General features: G+C 42.6%; 1 long non-coding RNA gene across 2 annotated transcripts in view; it reads right to left on the bottom strand.

The window, feature by feature from the left end:
- The window catches only part of LOC139032623 (uncharacterized), a 202,623-nt gene extending 194,951 nt beyond the window's left edge, over positions 1 to 7,672 (bottom strand). For both annotated transcript variants that reach the window (XR_011485192.1, XR_011485193.1), the window contains exon 1: positions 7,406 to 7,672. This is a non-coding gene — a long non-coding RNA (uncharacterized lncRNA). The remainder of the gene's footprint in view (positions 1 to 7,405) is intronic.
- Between the last annotated feature and the right edge of the window lie 8,707 nt (positions 7,673 to 16,379).

Raw genomic sequence — 16,379 nt, 5'->3', positions numbered from 1 at the left:
AGAGATTCCATGCAGAAGCTACCAAGACACTAATGCTGGTTGCTTAGTCATGTCCGACTCTTTGCAAAGCTATGACCTGTAGCCCTCCAGGCTCCTCTGTCCATGGGATTCTCCAGGCAAGAATACTGGAGTGTATTGCCATGCCCTCCTCCAGGGGATCATCCAGACGCAGGAATAGAACCGGGGTCTCCTGCATCACAGGCAGATTCTTTACTGTCTGAGTCTCCAGGGAAGCCCACCAAGTCACTAAGGGATCCATAAATCTAACAAGATTGGGAACCTCTGGTCTCGACTGTGACTTAAGAGCCAGCTCCTTGCAGAAGAAGCAGGTTCTCCTGGGGATGCTCACATACTCCCTCACGGTTCATAACCATGGAGAAGGGGGCAGGAGCCCTGTGCCTGGGACTTTTCTTTTCCTAGTAACCTGGAGCCTATGGGGTGAAATTGGGGGAAAAAACAACCAAGAAAATAAATGAGAAGAGGAGAAAATTCAAAAGTGAGGCATGAAGAGGACCCGCTCACCCTGCGGTACTGTTTCCTCCTTTCTGTCTCCATAGGTCCCCTGTCCTCTGCCATGTAATTCCCCAGTCTCTTCTCATCTCAGGCTTGTTTGTTGATTTGCTTAGGCTGTTACAGTGGAATTCAGTTTTTATTGAATTCTCAGCATGAAAACAATCCTTGCTGAAAGCAAAGTGGTATGCAAAACTGTCTCTTCCTTCCATACAAAGGATCTGAGGAGCTTCCAGGAGCAAGCCTAATCCCCTTGCTGTAGGTGGGCTACTGGAAGTGGACTGTGGACGGGACACACACTCCCCATGAAGGTGGTCCTGTTGTCTGAAGAGCTACACAGTGACAGAGCAGAAAGGAGTGGGTGCAGAGCGGGGCAGAGCCCTGGGAGAACTCACCCCTCCTGTATTTACTCAGGATTCCCAGGGCTTCCCTGGTGGCTCAGATGGTAAAGCCTCTGCCTGCAGTGTGGGAGACCTGGGTTCGATCCCTGAGTCAGGAAGATCCCCTGGAGAAGGGAATGGCTACCCACTCCAGTATTCTTGCCTGGGGAATCCCATGGACAGAGGAGACTGGTGGGCTACAGTCCATGGGGTCAAAGAGTTGGACATGACTGAGCGACTAACACTTTCACTTTACACTTGTATCCATGGAGACTTGGGTCCACGTACCATCTGGGGTGTCAAAGTGCCCTGGGCACCCCTGTATCCTGCTCACATTCATTGCACATCATACCTCTGCAGTGTCAATTACCATGCAGCCCTGGCATTGTGCCAGGCAGTTCTCTCTGCCTGGGACATGCACGCCTCTGCGCCTTGGCTGAAACTCTAGTCTTCTTCCGAGAGCAAGTCCAGGGTCTGCTTGACCCCCTTAAGCTGAATAAATGGTGCCTTCTTTCCTGCAACAGCTGATGCTCGCGCTGGGTACCCTGAGCTGGTGCACGCCTCAGGGAGCTGCAATCATCGGCATATGCTTCTCTCACCTCTCGTAGGATCTGACCTCTTGATGACAAGCCTCTGCCTCTTCTCTTTGTCTCATGATTGCCTAGAACAGTTACTGGCATAGAAGAGACTCTCAATGAACATCTGTGGGTTGAATAAATGAATAACTAAATGCCATCAGCAGCTATCCAGAGCCCCGGGCTGTACATCTTAAGAGGTGGTCAGCCCTCCCATCCTCGGCCAATGTGGAGCTATTGACAGCAGGGTAGAGCCTACCGTCCTTTGGGTGTGCATGCTCAGTCGTATCCCGCTCTTGGCAGCCCCACCGACTGTAGCCCCCCAGGCTCCTCTGTCCACGGGATTCTCCAGGCAAGAATACTGGAGTTGGTTGCCATTTCCTCCTCCAGGGGATCTTCCCGGGCCAGGGATCCAACCCTCATCTCCTGCATCGGCAGGCGGATTCTTTACCACTGAGATGCTGGGTTTGGTACACATGAGTTCATTCAGTTTTTACAGCATCTCTAGACAAAGGAAGTTCTATCATGGTCATGTTAGAATTTCTTAAGTGAAGTTTAGAAATATATTACCAGACCCCAAGAACACATAGTTGTAAGTGGAGCCAGCCTTCACGAAGACGGGGCCACATTTCCTCCTTCAATGGTAACATTTGCTTTAAGAAACCACCCAACTACCTTGGGTGAATGGCATAAAGTAGTGTTTCCATTAGGATTCTCGGTAGTAAGCAACAGCAACTGACTGAGAATAACTTAAACAAAGGGCACTAATGATAAGCATGTTGGGGCTTTACAAAATGTATGAGAGACTGAAGGAAACAGCACCCCACCAAGCGAAGCTGGGAGTCACGGCCACCATCTCACAGCAAAAAGGCCTGAAAGACACCCAGAGTGGCGAGACCAGTGCAGCTATCTTTCATCCTGGAACCACTATTTCTAAGAGTCAAAACTCCTGGAGACAGCCAACCTGTGACTTCGCTCCAGCTGTTAATGATGGAAGTAGAAAGAACCCTGACACTTCAGCTCTGACAACAAACAAAGGAACCGGTGAATACAGCACTCAAGGTTCATATTATGATTGGGGGTACGTTACACAGAAAGAAAGGAAAATATTTTTCCTGCATGGAACTATAACAGTTGTAATTACCAACAAAATCATCTGTATTTGAAAGTCAAATTATGGGATTAACATATAATACATGCATTACTATATATAAAATAGATAACAAGAATCTATTACATAGCACAGGGAGCTATACTCAATATTTTGTAAAAACCTATAAGGAAAATATAATCTGAAAAATAATATATATCTTATATACGTGTGTGTGCATGCAAAATTCAATGGTTTTTTGTGTATTCACAAAGGTTTAAAAACATCGCCACTGTCTAATTCTGGGACATTTTCATCACTCTATAAAGAAACTCCATACCCACTAGCATTCTCTTTCCATCCCCTGCCTCATTCCTTAGCAATCACCAACTTTACTTTCTGTAACAGTGAATTTACCTGTTCTGGACATTTCATGTAGAGTCACACACTACATGACCTTTTGTTTCTGGTGTCTCTCCTTCAGCAAGCATAACGCTGCCAAGATTTATCCCTCTTGTAGCATGTATCTCTGTATTTCATTCCTTTTTATTATTAAATAATATTCCATTGTGCAGTTTACAAAAATAAAAAGTCAAATAGCGATGCTCTCAACTCACAGGTAAAATGTCAAGATGTGGGAGATTTGGGTCTGCTGTGTCACGGAAATTTAATAAAACATTTTTCTTTCTTTGTAGTATGTCTATTTTCCATTACATGGTGTGGTCAGTGAGTTTATTTCTCTAGAACTCTTTCCTCATTTGCTAGCTTTCTAAAAAACTGTATTTCATGTATTTATTTTTGGCTGTGCTGGGTCCTCATTGCTCACAGTGAAGCCCGACATCTTTTTTTTTTTTTTTTTTTTGACCTTGCCACGTGGCATGCAGGACCTTATTTCCCCAACCAGGGATTGAACCCATGACCTCTTCATGGTCTTAACCACTAGACCCCAAGGGAAGTCTGGATAGTATCTTTTTTATAAGTAAAACTTTCTGGGTTTTATTTGCTTGACTTAGACAAGTTTGCTTTCTGAATATCCAGACACCTTGGAGATTACATTTCTTCCTTCCCCCTGCTTCCCAGAAATCATCAGGCAGCCCTAGCTTAGCAATATCCAGAAGTGACTGAAGTCACAGACCGCCCTCATTAGGTCTCCATGTCTCATAGCTGTAACCTGGTTGTGACCTTCAATAATTTCTAATTGGGGATTATTTATTTATTTATTTTGCTGGAAGCATTATTGGTGGAGTTTGTTTTGTCAAGACTGGCTATGGCAAATGAATCCACATGGGTATTGCTCAAGTTTCTATTGATCAGTGAAATTTCAGGGGGAAAGAGTCAATAGTTAACCATTTCTTTTTCTTTCCAAAATATACTGAAGAGAAGAAAGAAGTGCAATCAGTTACTTACTATTCCAGTTAGTACGCAGCAGTTGAAAGTTTAGTGCACAGTCCCTTCATCATTTTGTGATTTAATGAGATACCCGCACTGACTTCAGCATCAGATCAGTTGGACTGATGGCCCTGGGACTTACCCAAACCCCTTCCCCTCCGTTGTTTAGTTCCAGGAGCTGGAAATGACTTTGGAGGAGGCCTATCCTCTGAAATCTGACCCATCCCCACCCTAACTCCTGCCATCCTATAAGAAATGGGAAGTAGGGATGGAATCGGGGTTGGGGGGTGGGCATTGACTTGAAAAGAGTTGCTGCAGATACCTCAACATTCATAAAATATATTTAAAGCATATGTTCTAAATAGGAATTTGATTGCATGTGTGTGTGCTAAGTCACCTCAGTTGTGTTGGACTCTTTGCGACCCTTCGGACTGTGGCCACCAGGCTTCTCTGTCCATGGATTCTCCAGGCAAGAATACTGGAGTGTGTTGCCATTTCTTCCTGCAGGGGATCTTCCCGATCCAGGGATCAAATCCGAATCTCTTATGTCTCCTGCATTGGCAGGTGGGTTCTTTACCACTAACACCAAGAAAGTGCCATATTTGTTGGTTACAACCGGCTATTGGCAACTTCATAGGCCACAGCCTAAATCAAGCTATCCAGAGGATGGAGCACAGAGCCAAACAGTGGTGGGGGTGGGGGCGGTTGCCCTTTGGTAAGTAAAGTAGACACTGTCTGTTGTTACATTTATGCCGGTGGGTGTTGCCTTGAAGAACAGGTAGCAGGGAAACTTCTAGTGATGGGCAGAGGCAGGAGCTGATGGGGGGCATTTCAGGAGACCCTCCAAGAAGGGCTGCGGGAGGCATGCATGGACTGGGAAAGATGTTGGACACATCAATGTTACATAAGGTTAGCTGGGAGACAATAGCCCTCGATAAAACTCCCAGTGAAACTTTATAGAATTTTGAGTAGTTTATGATGGTGTTTATCTCCAGGAGGAAGAAGAATGCTATGGTTGATGGAAAGACCAAATAGGATTAGATACAATGTCAATAACTTTGCATGGCACTGTCTTACAGAATTCAGGGCTTACAAAATAGAGGTCTTGGTCCCCTATGATTTTGGAATTTTACCATTTATAGATTAGATTGTAATGATTATCCAGGTGTAATGAACAGAACAGGGGGAAGCCAAAATCAGTCTTTCTAATAAGAGTCACTATGCTGCTTCCAAGCTTTTGTTCTTCATTGAATAGACGTTTGGGCTTATTTTTTCCCAGATGAATTAATTCACCTGGATATTTAAAATATTTCCTTTCTTGCCCAGCTTTCTGATGTCTGAAATTCTGTTTTTCATTCTTTATCTGGTCCACCTAGAATGAGCCCTCTCACACAAATTCATACATACCTTTTCCAAAAGCCAGACGCTTCTCATCTTTAGGAAAGCCACAGAGCAAAGAGATTAAAAATAAAAACTACCATCAACAACAAAATAAGTAACTTTGGAGTCAGTAACCCTGGTTCTGGTTCCCACTATTGTATAACATGATTTTGTACCAAACACATGATTCCCTGAGCCATGATTTTTTCGTTTATAAAAGGGAGATAATTTTTTAAAGTCTAAATAATAGAGTTTTATGAACAGTAAAGGTGATAGTGTGTATATTCACTTCACAGAAAACTTGGCATGTTTTAAGCTTACTAAGTAGCAATCATCATTTCTTAAATATTAGGTGCCACTCATAACTTTTCCAGATGATATAATAATAATTATCTTTATTGAGCATGTACTCTTGGGCTAGACACTCCTCTAGAAATGTTATATGTTTCATCACACTATTTCCAAACCCTCCCAAGGTTGATCTTATTTTTACCAGTTTTGCAAATGAAACAGTGTAATACAGTTTTAAAAGTAGTTTTCAGAGCCAGACAGACCTGGGTTCCCTGCCAGATTCTAAAATCTTCAAGGTATAAGACCTTGGGGTAAGTTGCCTAATCTCTCTGACTCTTAGGCTCCTGGTTTGAAACATGAGTTAACTAATCACAAGTTTATTTGGATCTTGTGGAAAATGAATGTGATATTATTAATATATGTAAATAACAAAGCAGAGCTCTTAGTGTACAATTAAACATCAAAAAAGCCTAGCCGTATTTTTAACTTTTCACAAAGAAATTGAGTCTCCTAGAGAATAAGTAATTTGCCCAAAGCAGCATAGTTTGTAAATTTCGAAGCCAAGGTCCAAGGGCAGAATCAAGTACAGTCTGTCTTCCCAGCAGCCTGTCACCAACTGAGGTCAGTAAAGTTGACCCTGTCCTTCTCAACACTGAAAAGCTTTTCCACTTGCCTTTACTGTTGGATACAAGTTGGTTAACAGATGGTGGTCACTCGGCTCCCATATTCTCTTACCTTATCAGCTGCCTGTTTTTCTCCCAAGAGCTGTTACTTACACCTTACCACGTCATCTATCTTAACTCCAGGCCTCTGCAATAAGAAGTAGATGAGAGGCAGGAATCCTCTAGCCACAGAGATAAGTACATGAGGCCAGGAATCAGCTGACCTTCGCCTGAAGCTCAGCATCTTAATAAAAGGAATATGAACATGCCGCGAGAAGTAAGGGCTCCCTGCTTATTATCAAACAAACGGGGCTTTCTACCTATTATTATTTTTACACCATGGGATCCTACAGGCAGGAATGATGGAGTGGGTTGCCATTTCCTTCTCCAGGGGACCTTCCCTACCCAGGGATCAAACCAGCCTCTCCTGCATCACAGGCAGATTCTTTAGAACCATAAGAACCACCAGGGAAAATGGAAATAGAGACAGGTGAGTGTTGAACTTGTTCGTATCATCACTAGTTGTTCATTTCAAATACGCAGTATCTATAAGACAGGTTACACGGGAGAAAGTGAGCTACCCTCAAATGTGAACTTGAGGGTAAAACTACTTTCTCTAATAAAAGCAGAGGGAAGGACTTGTAATGAATAAGCCCAGTCATCTGTGGAGGGAATTACCTGTCCTAAAGGATCATTCGTAGCCACTGAACATCAACTAGAAGATATTGCTTATTACTGAAGAAAGCTTACATTTTATCCCATTTGAAGAACAGTGCAGTCTCAGAGAATGATGAGTTAAGGTCATCTAGGTACTAGTCACTGGGCTAGAATTTATCTGTAGGCTAGAATTTAATGAAATTTTCATTAAATTTCCAGGACAGTTTGGGAAGAGCCCTACTGTCCAGTTGAAGCAGTAGAAGTGCAAGGAAGTTAGGTGAGAGCAGAGAGCTGAAATTTAAATCAAGGTCTGACTCCACATTCCATAACCTTTCAATAGAGAAGTAAGGCTTTGAATGTCTCCAAAACCATCCAGAGAAAATAACGATCTCAGTGGTGGATTCCCGCTCCCTTAGAAGGTAATTAGCAAAATTGGAGTTTTCAAGCTATTGTTGCTTGGAAGTCACTCACCAGTGGAGCCATCAATCGCTCAGGTTCCCCAAGCATCAGTCAAACATCTGCTTTACGTGAATTGTCCATGTGCTTTTCCAGAGGGGACGTTGCCGAGCCCCGAAGAGCTTTTGCTTTCAAGGTTAATTAGTAAACAGCCATTCTGATTGGGAGCTCAGATGATAAAGAATCTGCCTGCAACACAGGAGACCCAGGTTTGATCCCTGGGTTGAGAAGATCCCCTGGAGAAGGGAATGGCTGCTTACTCCAGTATTCTTGCCTGGAGAATTCCATGGAGGGAGGAGCCTGGCGGGGTATAGTCCACGAGGTCACAAAGAGTTGGATATGACTGAGCAACTAACACATGTCACTTTCTGTACTGGCTTCATCGCTAAGAATCATTCTCCAGACTCTGTGAGTCCTGATGAAATGAAATTTATATTTTAAGGCAAGACAAGAAAAAACACATAATATTCTCTCTGTGTGTTTATCTGGGCCTCTTTCCTCTGTAACGTGCATCACACAGGAGCCAAGCTCTTCAAAGATGGGAAGGCCTGCTCATCCACAAAGATAAAAGAGTTTTTTTTTTTCTTTCTGTTGCTAGCAAGGTAACTTCTTAAAAGAATACTCTTCTGAAATAGATAATTAACAAAGACCTACTGTACAGCACAGGGAATTCTGCTCGAAGTTATGTAACAGCCTGGATGGGTGGGGCGTTTGGGGGAGAATGAATACACGTATATGTATGGCTGAGTCCCTTTGCCTGAAACTATCACAACATTGTTAAGTGGCTATATCCAAATACAAAACAAAAAGTTGAAAAAAAAATTTTGGGGGGATGTCAGAGAAAGGGTATACCCAGCTCTGATCCTTCCAGGCAGAGGTAGAAGTCTGGGCTCTGCACACAGTCTCTGGTGACACCCCATGGTGGGAGGGGCCCTCGTTATCGCTGGTGGGAGTGGGGATTCCAGCTCCCCATGGAGAGGGTGCTGACACCACCCTGGCGCCATGATATCCTAAGGTCCAAGACCCTAGCCGGTCCGCCTTCTCCTGACCTGCCAGAGTCCTCTCCTGTTGGTTTTATAGATAATAGCCAGTGTTTTCAGTCCACTCAGCAGGAAGAAGAGACCAAAGTGTGGACTTCACTTTCTGTGTGTCCATCCAGAAGCCGGCCTGCGCCTGAGGACTCTGCTTGGCCAGGGTTGAAAACTGTGTCGAGGTTGTGTCTCCCTGCAGGGAGGACCTCCTGGGGGTATCGTCCTCCCCTACTCCTGTCTGGACCCTCAGTCTCACGGCCCAACCACAAGCCATAAGGACCCAGTTCCTGGCACGGGGGAAGGACTGGGAATTGGATGAGAAAACAGTCATTCATCTCAGCATTTAATTCTGTTCTCTCCAACTACCAGAATAATAAGCCATATGCTGTACTATATTCCTGGCTAATAACCAGCAAGGAGGAAATGAGCACATTTATGAATTATCCCGTTGATGTTCCTCAATGTGCAAATCCAAGTGTTATTTTAAGTAATTTCCCTGGCAAAGTAATTATTTCCCACTGCTGCTGTCTCATTTGGAAAATAACCTTAGAGATTATCTTCTTTCTATTACATGTACATCTTTACATTGTAAATCTCCTTTCAACCTACAAAGTTTAATTTTGTGTTGGCCACCAGCTTACAAGAATCAGTGAGACACTAGCTAGATAAAAAATACTTGCTTGCCTGTATGCAGTGAAAACAGGAATGCAATGACTACCAAAGTCTGTTTGGAGAGTCAACATCTTTGTAAATACGTCAAATAACCATTGTGACATGAAATTAAAGCACATTCTGGTATGTTGCTAAAAAGACAGTCTTTATGATAGAAGTCAATGTTAAATCTTCGCAAACACAATAAGATGAAACAGACACCCTCATGAACAAAAAAAATGTAAAAATCAGAAGCTACCCAGAAACTTGAATTTTTTTTTATACTTTAGCGTCTTCAGATTTTGTACATTTGTCTTCAGATTTTTTACATTTGTCTTCTGCATGACCATGGTCCAGTGTGGTCTGTTTCCCATGGGCTCTTGAGTTATACTGTCTTTGTTACCATATTTTGTGAACGTGTGAAATCTAGGGAAACTGCTTATCGCTGGAGATGCTCAAGCTGTTTCCCTTCCCACTGAACTTGAAGACATCACTGTATAACGTTGGGAAAAACATGAACTCAGGCCATTGGGGGCAGGCAGATGCCAGCTAAAGAGAAGCAGGAAGGCTGTGTCTGAGGTCTTTTCAACTCTTGTGAAACCTTAAGAAGAGCGATGTATCTAATTTTGAGCCTTACAGATGTGAGGAGAGGATCCAAAAATAAAAAGCTTTCCACCCTACCCTCTCCCTAAATGTAGCAAATAAACCAGCTTCTGATTGGCTTGCAAATTCAAGCCTTTTCTTCACTGTCTTTCCTAATGCTGCCTCAGGACCTGCCCACCTGACCCCCGGGAAGCCTGAGAAGCCAGCACACCAGCCCCCTGGTCCCTGTGCCCACGGCCCACCGTCCACGGCCACCATCATTCAACCACATTTGCTTGAAATAAGTTTTTTCTCAAATATAAGCAAAACACTTTCTTTTGTCAGGTGCCATTTAAGTGGAGAAGGTAAAAATGAATAAAACTCCACCGTGGAATTGCATGCCTTTGCTGACACTCATTCATCCTGGCATGTCCTCCACTGACTGAACAAGGTAAATCCCAGACATCTGCTGTATATCCACTGTCTGTACTTCACTATACAGTATTGTGCACCCGAAATGTGTCCAGAGGGCAAATCTCATGGTCAGAGTTCTTATGACAAGCATACGTTCACAAAAGGACTCAAGGAAACTTTGGAAGGTGATAATATGTTTCTTTCTCTGATTGTAATAGTGGCAGGCAAGGAGATCAAACCAGTCAATCCTAAAGGATATCAACCCTGAATATTCATTGGAAGGACTGGTGCTGAAGCTGAAGCTCCAATACTCTGGCCACCTGATTCAAACAGCTGACTCATTGGAAAAGACCCTGATGCTGGGAAAGACTGAAGGCAGGAGGAGAAGAGGGCGACAGAGGATGAGATGGTTGGATGGCTTCACTGACTCAGTGGACATGAGTTTGAGCAAGCTCCAGGAGTTGGTGCTGGACAGGGAGGCCTGGCGTGCTGCAGTCCATGGGGCCGCAAAGATTCAACACAATTTAGTGACTGAACAACAATGATGATAACACAAGTGAATCTGTCTGTCCACACTCAACAGATTATATACAGTAATGATGTACTGGGGTTTTGTATGCCCATCATACCTCATTAAAGCTGAGGGAAAACAAAGTAAAGAGAATGAACAAAGAGGTATGTCTTGCTGTGACTCTGGGCTGGGGAAGAAGTGAAGGTCACTGGCACTGAAAAGTCTGAAGTTCCAAGAGGAAGAGTCCAAACTCCTGAGCCCAGAACCTAGTGTGAAATGGGAGGCTGTGTGTGGGATGAGATGGGAAGATAAAAGCTTTAGCAACAATGAAAACTGTATAAACATTGTTCTACAGGCAAAGTATTCATTTTCCATATTTTATTCTTCTCTCCAAAACAGGTCCTACTCAGGTTACTTTGTGTTCAAAGGAGAAAGACCTTGATAAGCATACTCAGAAAAAGGAAAAGCTAAAATCCATTGTTTTACAGGGGGAAAAAAAAAGCAAAATGAAAGAGATGGGATGGAGAGGAAGAAAAATGATATTTATATGCAAACCAACTGATAATAAAGTTACAATATGAGGGAAACAGTCTGTGCATAGAAATTTTCAAAAGTAATACGATGTGGTTGTTTTGTATCCCTTCAAACAATATTTTTCAAAAAAGAGTGTTTTTTTAGGGATTCATTCTGGTTAAAATTTTGAAAACAGAATTTATAGATCAGAGGAAATTAGTTTTACCTTTTAATTCATGATAAAGAATACAGACTGAATAATAACAATACTTTCTCATAAATATACAAATTTAAAAAGTAAATATATTGTCTTCATTTGAACTCTAGATAGGCCACTTACTGATTGATAGCAGAGGAGAAGAAAGGGGAGAAACATTTCTGCCTGCCCTCACTGTCTCATTTTTTGAGGAGGGATCAAACCCACACCCCCTGCAGTGGAAGTGCAGAGTTTCAGCCGCGGGACTGCTGGGGAAGCCCCTGCCTGTCCACACTCTTCATCTGCCACTGTCTTTAGTTTGGGAAACACTCACCCAGGACCTTTTGACCCAACCTGTATCACCTGTGACCTGGAGGCAACTCTGCAGCTCACCTTTTCACCCCCAGGGGTCTGCTCACTTCTCCATCCTTGTAGTAGAAGTGAGTCACCTACAACGTTATAATCAAAATACTGAAGAAATGGGAATCTTGCTTAGAAAAGGGGGATAACTCCATATATGAGATGGCCGTTGTTGTTTAGTCACTGAGTCATGTCCAACCCCTGTGTGACCCATGAAATGTAGCCCACCAGGCTCCTCTGTCCATGGGATTCTCCAGGCAAGAATACTTGAGTGGGTTGCCATTCCCTTCTCAGGGGATCTTCCCAACCCAGGGATCGAACTCACATCTCCTGCTTTGGCACGCAGCTTCTTTACCACTGAACCACCTGGAAAACCCATGTGTGAGATAGATTGACCTAAAGATATTCATGAAACTAGCATTTGCTGGGTGTCTCCTATGTTCAGTTGCATCCGGCTCTTTGCAACCCCATGAACTGCACGCAGCACGCCGGTCTTCCCTGACCTCCACTATCTCCCAGGGTGTCTCCTATGGGCCAAACTGTTGCCATGTGCATCTGTAACTCCCAACAAAGAACAAAATCCTTCTACATTGTTCATATCACTCCCACTCAGAAAAGGTAGGTGACTTGGCTGATACTCACACAATCCCACTAATAGTCAATGAAAGAGAAAAATTCGCCCCAGAAAAGCCGCTTGCCTATCTCACCATCCCGGCCATGAACAAAGGCATCTTGGGGCTGCCTTTTCCCCATGAATAATTAAGCGAGAAGAAGCTCCTGAGAAGTAAATTAGTACAGGAATATCATCAAGGCCACTGAGGAGAGATCAGCACATTGCACATCTCCTAATGTATGTGTTTATGGAAATGGCGATAAACAAGACTGATTTACATCATATATTCAATATGAGTTTCGCTTGACGTTGCATAATGAATTTTAACCTTTGACTTTGGGCACTTGAAATTTAGACACAGAAGTCAAAGCAATGGAACAAAGCGTGCCTTAAGGAAAGGGGAAAACCAAAAACTCGGCCCTTGCCAGACTCCCAGAAGATTTGAAGAAAAAAGAACAAGAGTTCTTTGGCTCCTATGGAGGTGATAATGAGAAAGCAAGTGAGAGGTTACAGCAAAGACAGGAACGACTGTAGGTAGAACCGGATCATTACCAATGTTTCCTCCCACTCAACAACCTCTGATTCTATTACATCAAAAAGGGAAATAGAGAGTAAGGGTCCCTCTACAGAGAGACTTCGGTGAGCCCCCAACTCTCATAGTCCCTTCCTGAAATCGAGAAGCCAAGCTGAATCTCTGAACCTTTCACTCAGAATAATGAGCTGTGTTGGCTCTCTGCCCAAGGAATCTAATCTTCCAGAATCCAAGGCCACTTCCTGATGCCTCGTGAAAGAGAAAGTCAATTAACATGACTGCTCTCTCCTAAAGGAGAGAGAATATTAGCCCAATTAGATTCAGAATCAGCCATATTTATTGAGCATTTTTAAGAGCCAGATTCTTACAGATATTCTGATAATAATTCTAAATGATAAGTACTTTTTTTCCTTTTAAGTCATCAATATTGAGGTATAATGAATATCCAGTAAAATGCATCTGTTTTAAGTGTCCGCTTTGATATGCTTTGAAAAACATAACCACCAACACAGGAAGACGCAGAAATGTCCATCAACCCATAAAGTTGCCCCCATGACAGTCCCCGGTGACCACTGATAAGATTTCTGTCACTATAACTTGTTTTTACCTTTTCTAGACTTTCATATATGAAACTATGTATAGGCTTCCCTGGTAGCTCAGCTGGTAAGGAACCTGCCTGCAATGCAGGAGACCCCAGTTCTATTTCTGGGTTGGGAAGATTCACTGGAGAAGGGATAGGCTACCCACTCCAGTATTCTTAAGAAACTGGTATCCGAAGTATTTAATAGCTGTGCCATTTTGCACTCCTACCAGATTTGAATGAGTTTTAACTGCTCTACGGTCTCATCAACTTTTCACGTGGCTAGTCTTTCATCTCAAGGCCATGGGAACAGATGAAATCCCTAAGATGAGAGTGTTGTACACAGCCTATCTTCTCAAGTGAAGATCTGGGGAAGAAAAATAAGATTTTTATGAGAGACAGCTATGGGTGTGCTATGGAGCAGAGTTCAAAAATTACAGAATAAATTGTGGCTGCCGATAGCCATTTTGGGTGATGTTCACTGGGTCTACTGTCCTACTATCCATGAACTATCAGCACTCATTAGTGAATGCAGATGATAAAAGAATCATATATTATCTCCTAAGAAGATAGGTACTGTCGCTATCCCTTGTATGTGTAAGACAACTGAGCGCTAGAGAAGTTAAAAAATTCGCCTTCCACAGTCGTGTCACTTCCGAATCTAAAGCGAGTGAAGTTTAACCACTACACTGTGGGAACGCAAAGAGTCAGACACACCTAAGGGGCGGAACAACCACACTTATTCCTGTCAGTATAAGTAGTTTACATTTGCTCTCTGTGTTCCATCTAGTCCAAAATGTCATTGATTACAGAAGGCACCGTTGTTTCGTATTCCATAGAGAGAGAAAACATTTCTGCCTATTAAACTGTGACACAGTTACCGCTTGGAATTTTTATATATAGTTCTTAAAGAACTCATTTACACTTAAGTCCAGTGTTCTTGCCTGGAAAATCCCAGGGGTGGGGGAGCCTGGTGGGCTGCCGTCTTTGGGGTTGCACAGAGTCAGACATGACTGAAGCGACTTAGCAGCAGCAGCACAGCAAGCTTGATTTTATATATTTATTTTATAATTCAAGGGAAAATAAAAGCCAAATAAATCATTAGGGTTTTTCTAAAACTTGGAGTCCAGCTCTTCTAAAAACACTTTTTGTCTCAGAGATGCACATTTTTTTTTCACCCCAAATCATCCTCTGTATCATTTGAAGAGCTGGTGATGCAGCACTTCTTAAAAGAATCCATAAGTCAACCAAAAGCTATTATTTCTGAGCTTTTAAGCCTGCTTTGCAATTATGGAGTGCTGGTCTACTTTTGAACCTGACCCAGGAATGCTGATAAATACACCTGCTTCCCTATCTTTTCAGTCTTCTCCCATGGCTGTTTTGTTTTTAGAAGTTACAAATGGAGCCCTTGGTTTCCCGATTTTTTCATCTGAGATTGTTCCCAGGGCTGTCGGCCACTCACTGATAGACATACCAGCAGTGCCCTCTGGCGGTCAGAAGTGGTCAAGCAACAGCACTTTATATAAAGCAACTATTATATATATATATATACACACACACATGTATATATACATATCTCCCAATTTCAGAGATGTAAAATATAAACCGCGTCTGCGTCGCAGAAGTGATGAAATCCAGTATTTATGGTAGGAGTTCTCGTTGTTCAGTCTCTAAGTCGTGTCCGACTCTTTGTGACCCCATGGACTGCAGCACGCCAGGTTTCCCTGTCCTTCACCATCTCCGGGAGCTTGCAAACTCGTGTGCGTTGCGTCGGGAAAAATTACGGAGACGTGCCCCGGTGCAAAGGACCAACAGGGTTAAAAGCAGACAGCGTTAACGGCTCTTTGCTCTCCTAGATTTCCAATATTCCAAAGCAGCCACCTCGTTTTTCTAGAAGCTATGTTGAGAGATTGTACATAATTTTATTGTAATTTTGATCATCTGAATTTATTGTAGTTTTGATTATCTGAATTTTCTAGTCTTCCTAATCTAGATTATTTCTGTAATCTTTTTAAAGCAATATGTGGTTCAATATGTGATTCAATGTTTTCTTGTTTTATTTGGACTAATTTCACTAGTTCTTGTGTATGTCCTAATTTATATATAACATGTATTTAGTTCTATATATAATATATATCTTCATACACATATCACATATATGAATATATGCTTCCAAATATATATACTGTGTGTGCATATATTTAGCATAAGAGCATCTGTGTACAGAACGCTGGAGGTTGAAATACGTGCCTGTTACACACTTTTCCACAATGATCACCTCAGTTGTAACGCACACTGTTGTCGAGTGAAAGAAAGTCACATGTATGTTTCACCGGGGGAAGAAGCCGGTTATATGCCGGTTTCTTGAAATGTTTTGCGAGCGGCGCGGTGCTTAAAATTTTCGAGTCCTGCATCACCATCTACTGGTACAAATGAAAGTTGCAGGCAACGCTCACCGTGGCTCCCAGGGAAGTCCTCGGTACTGTGTCCCTTTAGTTGAGAATACAAGTCTTCAGTCAAATTCGAGATCTTGTCAGTGATTTAAGTCTGATAAACGATCACCAAAATGTCAAAGCCCCAAACTCTTCCTGAGTAGTGGGTGCACATATCCGATACTTTCTGTAAACATTCAAAATAACTTTTCAAGAGTTTTCACAAATTATTGTATTATGTTGGCAAAACTCGGACACATTTTGTCTAAAATAACAAACACATAATAATGAAAAGATTCTTTCTCTTATAGAATTACATCTTAGTGATGTTTAGCCTATACTTCACCGGTGCATGTTAAGTCATTTTACAAATTACTGACATGAAAGGGTATTGGCTATATTGAGGGGAGGGGGGGAATCCAAGATAATTTTCCATCTGGCGAACCTCTACATCACTCTCCTCCAATGCAGCTGCCAACGTAATCTTTTCTTCCCCCTCAATATTGCTACTGCCTCCTTTTAAAATGCAAGAGTAATACATGAATACATGCTCCTTGTCAAAAATGATTTTAAG

The sequence above is a fragment of the Odocoileus virginianus genome, chromosome 32 (genome assembly GCF_023699985.2).
Source record: "Odocoileus virginianus isolate 20LAN1187 ecotype Illinois chromosome 32, Ovbor_1.2, whole genome shotgun sequence".
Lineage (NCBI taxonomy): Eukaryota > Metazoa > Chordata > Mammalia > Artiodactyla > Cervidae > Odocoileus > Odocoileus virginianus.
Note: the sequence above shows the minus strand (reverse complement) of the source record. Positions and strands in the feature narration are given on the sequence as shown.